This window comes from Apis mellifera, unplaced genomic scaffold (genome assembly GCF_003254395.2).
Source record: "Apis mellifera strain DH4 unplaced genomic scaffold, Amel_HAv3.1 GroupUN_250, whole genome shotgun sequence".
In the NCBI taxonomy this organism is placed as follows: Eukaryota; Metazoa; Arthropoda; class Insecta; order Hymenoptera; family Apidae; genus Apis; species Apis mellifera.
In genome coordinates, this window is record NW_020555862.1 from 17,993 (window position 1) to 24,949 (window position 6,957).

The following is a 6,957-nucleotide window of genomic DNA, read 5'->3' on the forward strand; positions in this document are numbered from 1 at the left end:
CATACATGCATTGAAAACCACTTAAAACAACTTGGCTATATTCAAAATCTTGATACATGGGTTCCTCACGAACTGAAAGAAAAGCATTTAACGCAACGCGTTAACAGCTCCGATTTGTTAAAGAAACGTAATGAAAATGATCCATTTTTAAAACGACTGATAACTGGCGATGAAAAATGGTATTGTTGTTTACAACAATATCAAGCGAAAAAGATCGTGGAGCAGGCCACGTGAACCAGCTCAAACAACATCAAAAACTGGTATTCATCAAAAGAAGGTTTTGTTATCAGTTTGGTTGGATTACAAAGGAATTGTCTATTTTGAACTCTTACCACCCAACCGAACGATCAATTCTGTTGTCTACATTGAACAACTAACGAAATTAAACAATGCAATTGAAGAAAAGCGGCCCGAATTGACAAATCGAAAAGGTGTTGTATTCCATCATGACAATGCAAGGCCACACACATCTTTGGTCACTCGGCAAAAATTATTGGAGCTTGGTTGGGATGTTTTGCCACATCCATCATATAGTCCTGACCTTGCACCATTCGATCTTTACAAAACTCCTTGAATGATAAAAATTTCAATAATAATGATGATATCAAATCGTACCTGATTCAGTTTTTTGCTAATAAAAACCAGAAGTTTTATGAACGTGGGATTATGATGCTGCCTGAAAGATGGCAAAAGATCATTGATCAAAATGGGCAACACATTACAGAATAAAGTTATTTAATTCCATGAAAAAATTGTCTTTGATTTTCTAAAAAAAGTCCGCAATTACTTAGTTGCCAATCCAATATTTTGTTAATCCGTGCATAAACTAATCTATTATCCGATGATTAATATTTTTGTAAAATATAGAATTTTTATTACTAATTATTTAAAAAATAAAGGATTTTCAAAAAAACTTTTAAAATCATATTACATTTTTTCTAAAATAAGAAAAATAAGATAAAATAAAAAAATTTCAATCTTCTTTTTATTATAAAAGTTTAATTATTATTGATAAACATATACGTAACATATATACATAAACATTATATACAATATAATTTAATATTAATTATTTAACAATACTCGTCAATTCATAATTTATCTATTTTTTAACAGAATGTTGATTTTATATATTTATATATTTGTATAAAATTATCGAGAAATTTTTAGAAATAAATTTTCAGAGAAAAATAATACTAATTCAGCTTGCATAATATATTAATTTTATTTTTTTTTATTTAGATAAAATATAACAGAACATTAAAAAATAATAAATTATTATTTCTTAAGGAATCAAATTAAATGTATAATTAGAAATCAATCAAATAAATTAATAGAAAGTATATTAAAAATATTTTACGAAACTATAAACAATTGCAAAAATTTATACTAAATCTGTGTTGTTTATGTAACTCTGTATCTTTGTTTTTGCTTCTTGTATGATTTATTTTCTAATCTCTAATTAGATATTAATAAATATTATCATTTAATTCTAAATCTATTTCACTCTTATTTTTATCTTAATAATGAAATTACATTGTGTAACATATTTTCGGCGATCAGTATATAATTTCATTTACAGAAAATGATTATTTTATTTCTGAAAATTTTCTATCTTCGTTTGAAGATAGAACTGAAGTCAAAATAAATAAAAAAATAATTGATGTAAAGAAAAGATGTAAAGAAAAAATATATATATGAAATAGATTTATTAATTTACAAATAATTAAAATTTAAATGAAACAAAAAATTGAATAATATGCTCTTTTATTTTTATCACATCACATGTGGTTGACATAATATAATTTTAGCATGTTATGATTTTTTTCTGTAAATAATTTATATTAACTTTTTGCTATTTTTTGCTAATTGATTTTTTAATTCACCTTTTGTTTTCATTAATAATCAAAATTAAATTTTTTATAGACTTTTAATTGAATGTAAATGCAAGGATTAGAAAAAGAAATATAATATTTGTAAACAATTGAACAACAAGTCTTTATAATTTATGCTTCATATATATTTATGACCTTATTTTGCTAGAAATTAATTTTTTCAATCTATAATGTTAATATATATTAGATTAAACTATTTTTAATATAAATAATATAAATATAAATTTATTTATTATTATTAAGACAGAACACAATAATTAATTTTTTTTTTCAGGAAACTCTTCAGGAAATTGAACAACGTCACACGTGATATTATACATTCTCAACTATCACTAGTCATTCAACGTATGTTTTATTCACCGTACGCGTATCGTAATTATTCTATAAAAAAATCTATAATACACGATAAATATCAATTTTATAATCTGATAGTTTTTTATAATCTAAAGCTGATATTTTCCGATATAATTTACATACTATTTAATTGTATTATATATTATCTTTCAATAACTATATTATCTATAAATATGAATTCATCAATGCCAAAATTAGATATTGCTATCACTGATGCAACAATTATTTTTCATTGTTGGTTACATAAATATTTCAAATTGAATATCTTTTCTTTTCTTTAATTTTATTATTTTTTCTATCTTTTGTGTATGATTATAGTTCTTTTTTTATTATTATTATTTAATCATACACAATTTTTATATTATATATTATGAGATCCAGCTTTTTTATAAATACTTATAGATCGCTACAGTTCATTCATCGTGAAGAAAGTACATAATCACAAAGACTAAAACTTTTTCACACATACACTTCAATCGGATTCACACATTATTCACATTCATGTATCCATGCACTTAATCTACCGTTATCATTACTATTGTGGACGCTAACAATGAACAATCTATTTAAATCCTGAAATAAATTCTATATCTTCCTCTTTTTTGAGCAATTGATGAGATAAAAAATGTTTATATTAGCAATATCAACACAAAATAATCAACGCAAGCTACTTTTGAATTATTTGTATATTAGTTACTTAGTATATGTGTTTGGTAAATTTTCAAATTTAAAATAAAAAATATAATCAAAGAATCTGTAATTAAAACGCAACTCTTATCATTTAATTCTCAATGAAGTTCTCAAAAATTATTAATTAAACAAATATATATTAATAATAAGTCAAAAGTTATAATATATTCAATAGATATTAAAATCGTGACAATTCTTAAAAATCATTGCAGTCATTATTTTATTATTAATCGACTTAGATGCAAACTGAGAAAAATCAACATTTCTATCGAAAATTTTTTAAATATATTTCTGAAAAAAATACATGAATTTTCAAAAAGAAAAAAAAAAGATCAGAAAATAGCAATCTGCAATGAATATATTTATATACATACTGTACCTATATACATTAAAGTCTAAATTATTAAATTTCTTATAGAAATATTAAAAGAAATAACTAAAAAAGAATTTTAAACTTACACAAATAAAAAAAAATCATATAAAAATCTCAATAAATAGCACTAAGATTTTTAACAAATTAGTTTGAATTCTCAAAGAGAAAAATACAAATTTCTACAGTTATCAATTAAAAAAGAATTACAAAATTGTATTAAGAGGAATGTATTTTAAGATAGATATTAATGAAACAATTAAGAAATTCAATCAATTAAGAAATTAATCATCATAAATACAGATAAATAATCAAATATAAAAAAAACAATCATTATATTCTTTTTTATTGCTATTTTTTATTAATTTTAAATAAAAGATAAGATAATATGTATAATAAAATCTACAATAAAGAAATAAATAAAAATTATTAAAAATAATAGTAACTTTTCAAATTTTTAGACACAAAAGAGATATCTCAATCAAGCTTATGGACAGATCATCAATTATTTTAACAGATTTTTGTATGTATCAAATATGTTCTTAACTTCACTGTCAAGTAAAATAAATAATAAAAAATACCTTTTTTTTGAAAATGTTAGGATTATATAGGTTGTAAGATTAACCTGTTATAAAGTAAATACAATAAAAAAAAAATCAGTATTTCTCACATTAAAATACAAAACAATTATTCAAAAAAATTCAAATCTTTTACTTTAATTTGAAACTCTAGACAACAACAATGTTTCCAAACAAGACAACATTATTACGCAAATATGGGCAACACGAGCAAGCAATTCAAATATGGATAACTTAAAAAGAAAAAAAAAATATTTACTTTATTAATTTATTAAAAATTATGAATTAATATTTAGGAAAGAGAAAATTTATTAATAATATTAATTAAAAATATAAATGATATTTATCAAGATAATTATCAATTAATATAACGAATCTATATTATGCGACATTTACACGATAATAGAAACTAATTTAAAAAGTACTTACATAAAAAAGTGCAAGATACTCGTAAAAATTTCCAAACAGCGGAAATAAATTTTATAAATTTAGCCACCAGACAAAAGCTAAAAGATATTTTTATTTTATCTTTAATATACTTCACAAAATTTAAGCTAAAAAATTAAATTAAAAAATAAATTAGAAAATATCTAGCAAATATAAAAACACAATTTATGAAGAACAATTATTAATTGAATGCAAATAACAAAGAAGTCAAGCAATTAATTGAAAATCATTATTTCGAAGAATATTATATTTCTATTCTTAATTTTTCATCAAATGAAATTATTACTTATTATTTTTTTAGTAGGAAAGAAAAACGAATAGGAGATTGAAAAAATTAAATATTTTTTTATTTACCACAAAAAAATCATTTTTTAATCATTGTTTAAAAAATTATGGATTTTGAACATTTATAATATATATTTAAATCAAATATAATTAATACTACAGCTAATCCAGATTTAGATTCTATCCATACATGATGAAATTAACATAATCTAAAACAAGCTATGAAAAATAAAAAATTTATTACAGAAATGTAAAATAAAAAATCTTTAGCCCATGACATAACATTCGATTAAAAAATTTAATAAATTGTTATAATTATGATAAGATATGATAATTCAGAAATTCATATAATTTCTGCAATTTTTATATAATACTTATAATTTCTGCAATTTTTATGTTATTTACAATTTCCACACGTTTTATACTATATATAAATACTAGAAATATAAATACTTTATATTAATTTAAATATTGTAAAAATATAAAAATATTTAAAATTATTTTTAATTATTTTTAATTATATTTTTCATATTGAAAGTAAGAAATAAATAAATCAAAATTAATGATATTAAAACAAAAAATAAAATAAATTCAATGGTAATACTGCAAGAATTCAATCATAAATAATCGATAACTTTTAAAGAAAAGTGCAAAAAAAAAAAAATTTCAAAATGCAATCGATGAAGTAAGTAAATACCTAGATAAAATATAATGAAAAATATTATTTAATCAGATGATATTCAATAAGATTAGATTATATAAATTGTACATCAAAAAAAAAAGTATTTGTTAATAATATCATAAAATAATATAATGATGTACAACATCATAGAATAGTTTATATAAAGTATTTATCGATATCTCCAAATTTAGATGAGAAATAAAAAAAAAGAAAAGGAACGTGAATTAGACGCAAAATATAAAAAAAGAATATTAATTGACTAATTATTAATTGATTACACATGATCATAATTTTTCTTATGAAATAATATGAAATTCTTACATAAAATTTCTTTGAAAAAAAAATTTCTATAAAAAATAACAAAAATTCTTATCAAAATAAAGCTATTAAAAGCCATAAATAAAAAATGTAATATTATAAAAATATTAAAATAAAGCATTATACTTAATTTCAAAAATTTCATTTCATATAAGAAAAATGACTGTATTCAAATTCTTTAAAATAAAAGAAATTAAAAATGAAGACGAATATTTGTGGCATATATATAAGCGTATATATATATATATATATATATATACCATAAATAATTTATAGCTAAAATATCATTTAAATATTAAAATATCAAAACATACAGAAAACACGATTCTTTATAAATAGAAAAAGAAAAGATTAAAAAAATCTTATTATAATGCATAATATTTTTATGAGAGATTTCTAAGGAAGTATTATACGTATTAATTCTTATTAATCTAATAATATAGAATATCCGTAATTAATACTCTTGAAAAATTAATCTGAAAGAAAATTAGATTGAAGTAAACATCTTTTTTAAAAAAAAATTATATTCTTCATATTAATTTGTATCTTCGCCTATAAATAAATAAAATGACATGTGTGATATTCGATTAATCTTAAAGAAAAATTATGTTGAAAACAATATATACAATTTCAGATAATATGATGATTATTTATAATTGCAATAGTTATGAAATGCAAAGGAAATTATAACAACAGACAAATAAATAAACTTACTCATTTTAAAATTTACAATATTATATTATAGCAATTTAAAAAAAAAACATAAAAAAAAGAAATTGATAAAAGAAATATAAATTTTTTAAAATTAATTAAATATAATTTTTTTATTAATAAGTATAATTATTTACATAGACAAGATTAAGAAGAATATGAAAGATAAGTAAATATTAATATGAATTCTCATGTAAGAAAATAATTTTTTCATATATAATAATAAAATAATAGAAAAATATTATTTTTGTAAAAGAAGTTCATCTCACTGAATTCTAAATTATTTATATTGATTCATTTTATCTTGTTTATATATTACTTTATAAAGGTATTTGAGATTTTTATAAAAATCAACTAATAAAAAATTTACGTAAATTATTTTGTTATTATTCTTTTATAATATTATATTAATATTTAAATAAATCTATATACTATATAATTATATTTATGAAATTATAGCTTATTTAGTATAATTATAAAAATTATATAATTTTATAGAAATCTCTGAGAATTATTATTTTATAAATTCGTTCAGAATTCTAATATGTGTTCTATTTTTAGACACAATTGAGGCGTTTAAGACAAGAATTTTGGCATGGATACGAGAAACCCAATATACTTTGCTAA

The 6,957-nt window shown here is 19.8% G+C and overlaps 1 pseudogene; it reads left to right on the top strand.

Moving 5' to 3' along the window:
* Window positions 1–409: 409 nt before the first annotated feature.
* LOC113219363 lies at window positions 410–6,957 on the top strand (annotated as a pseudogene).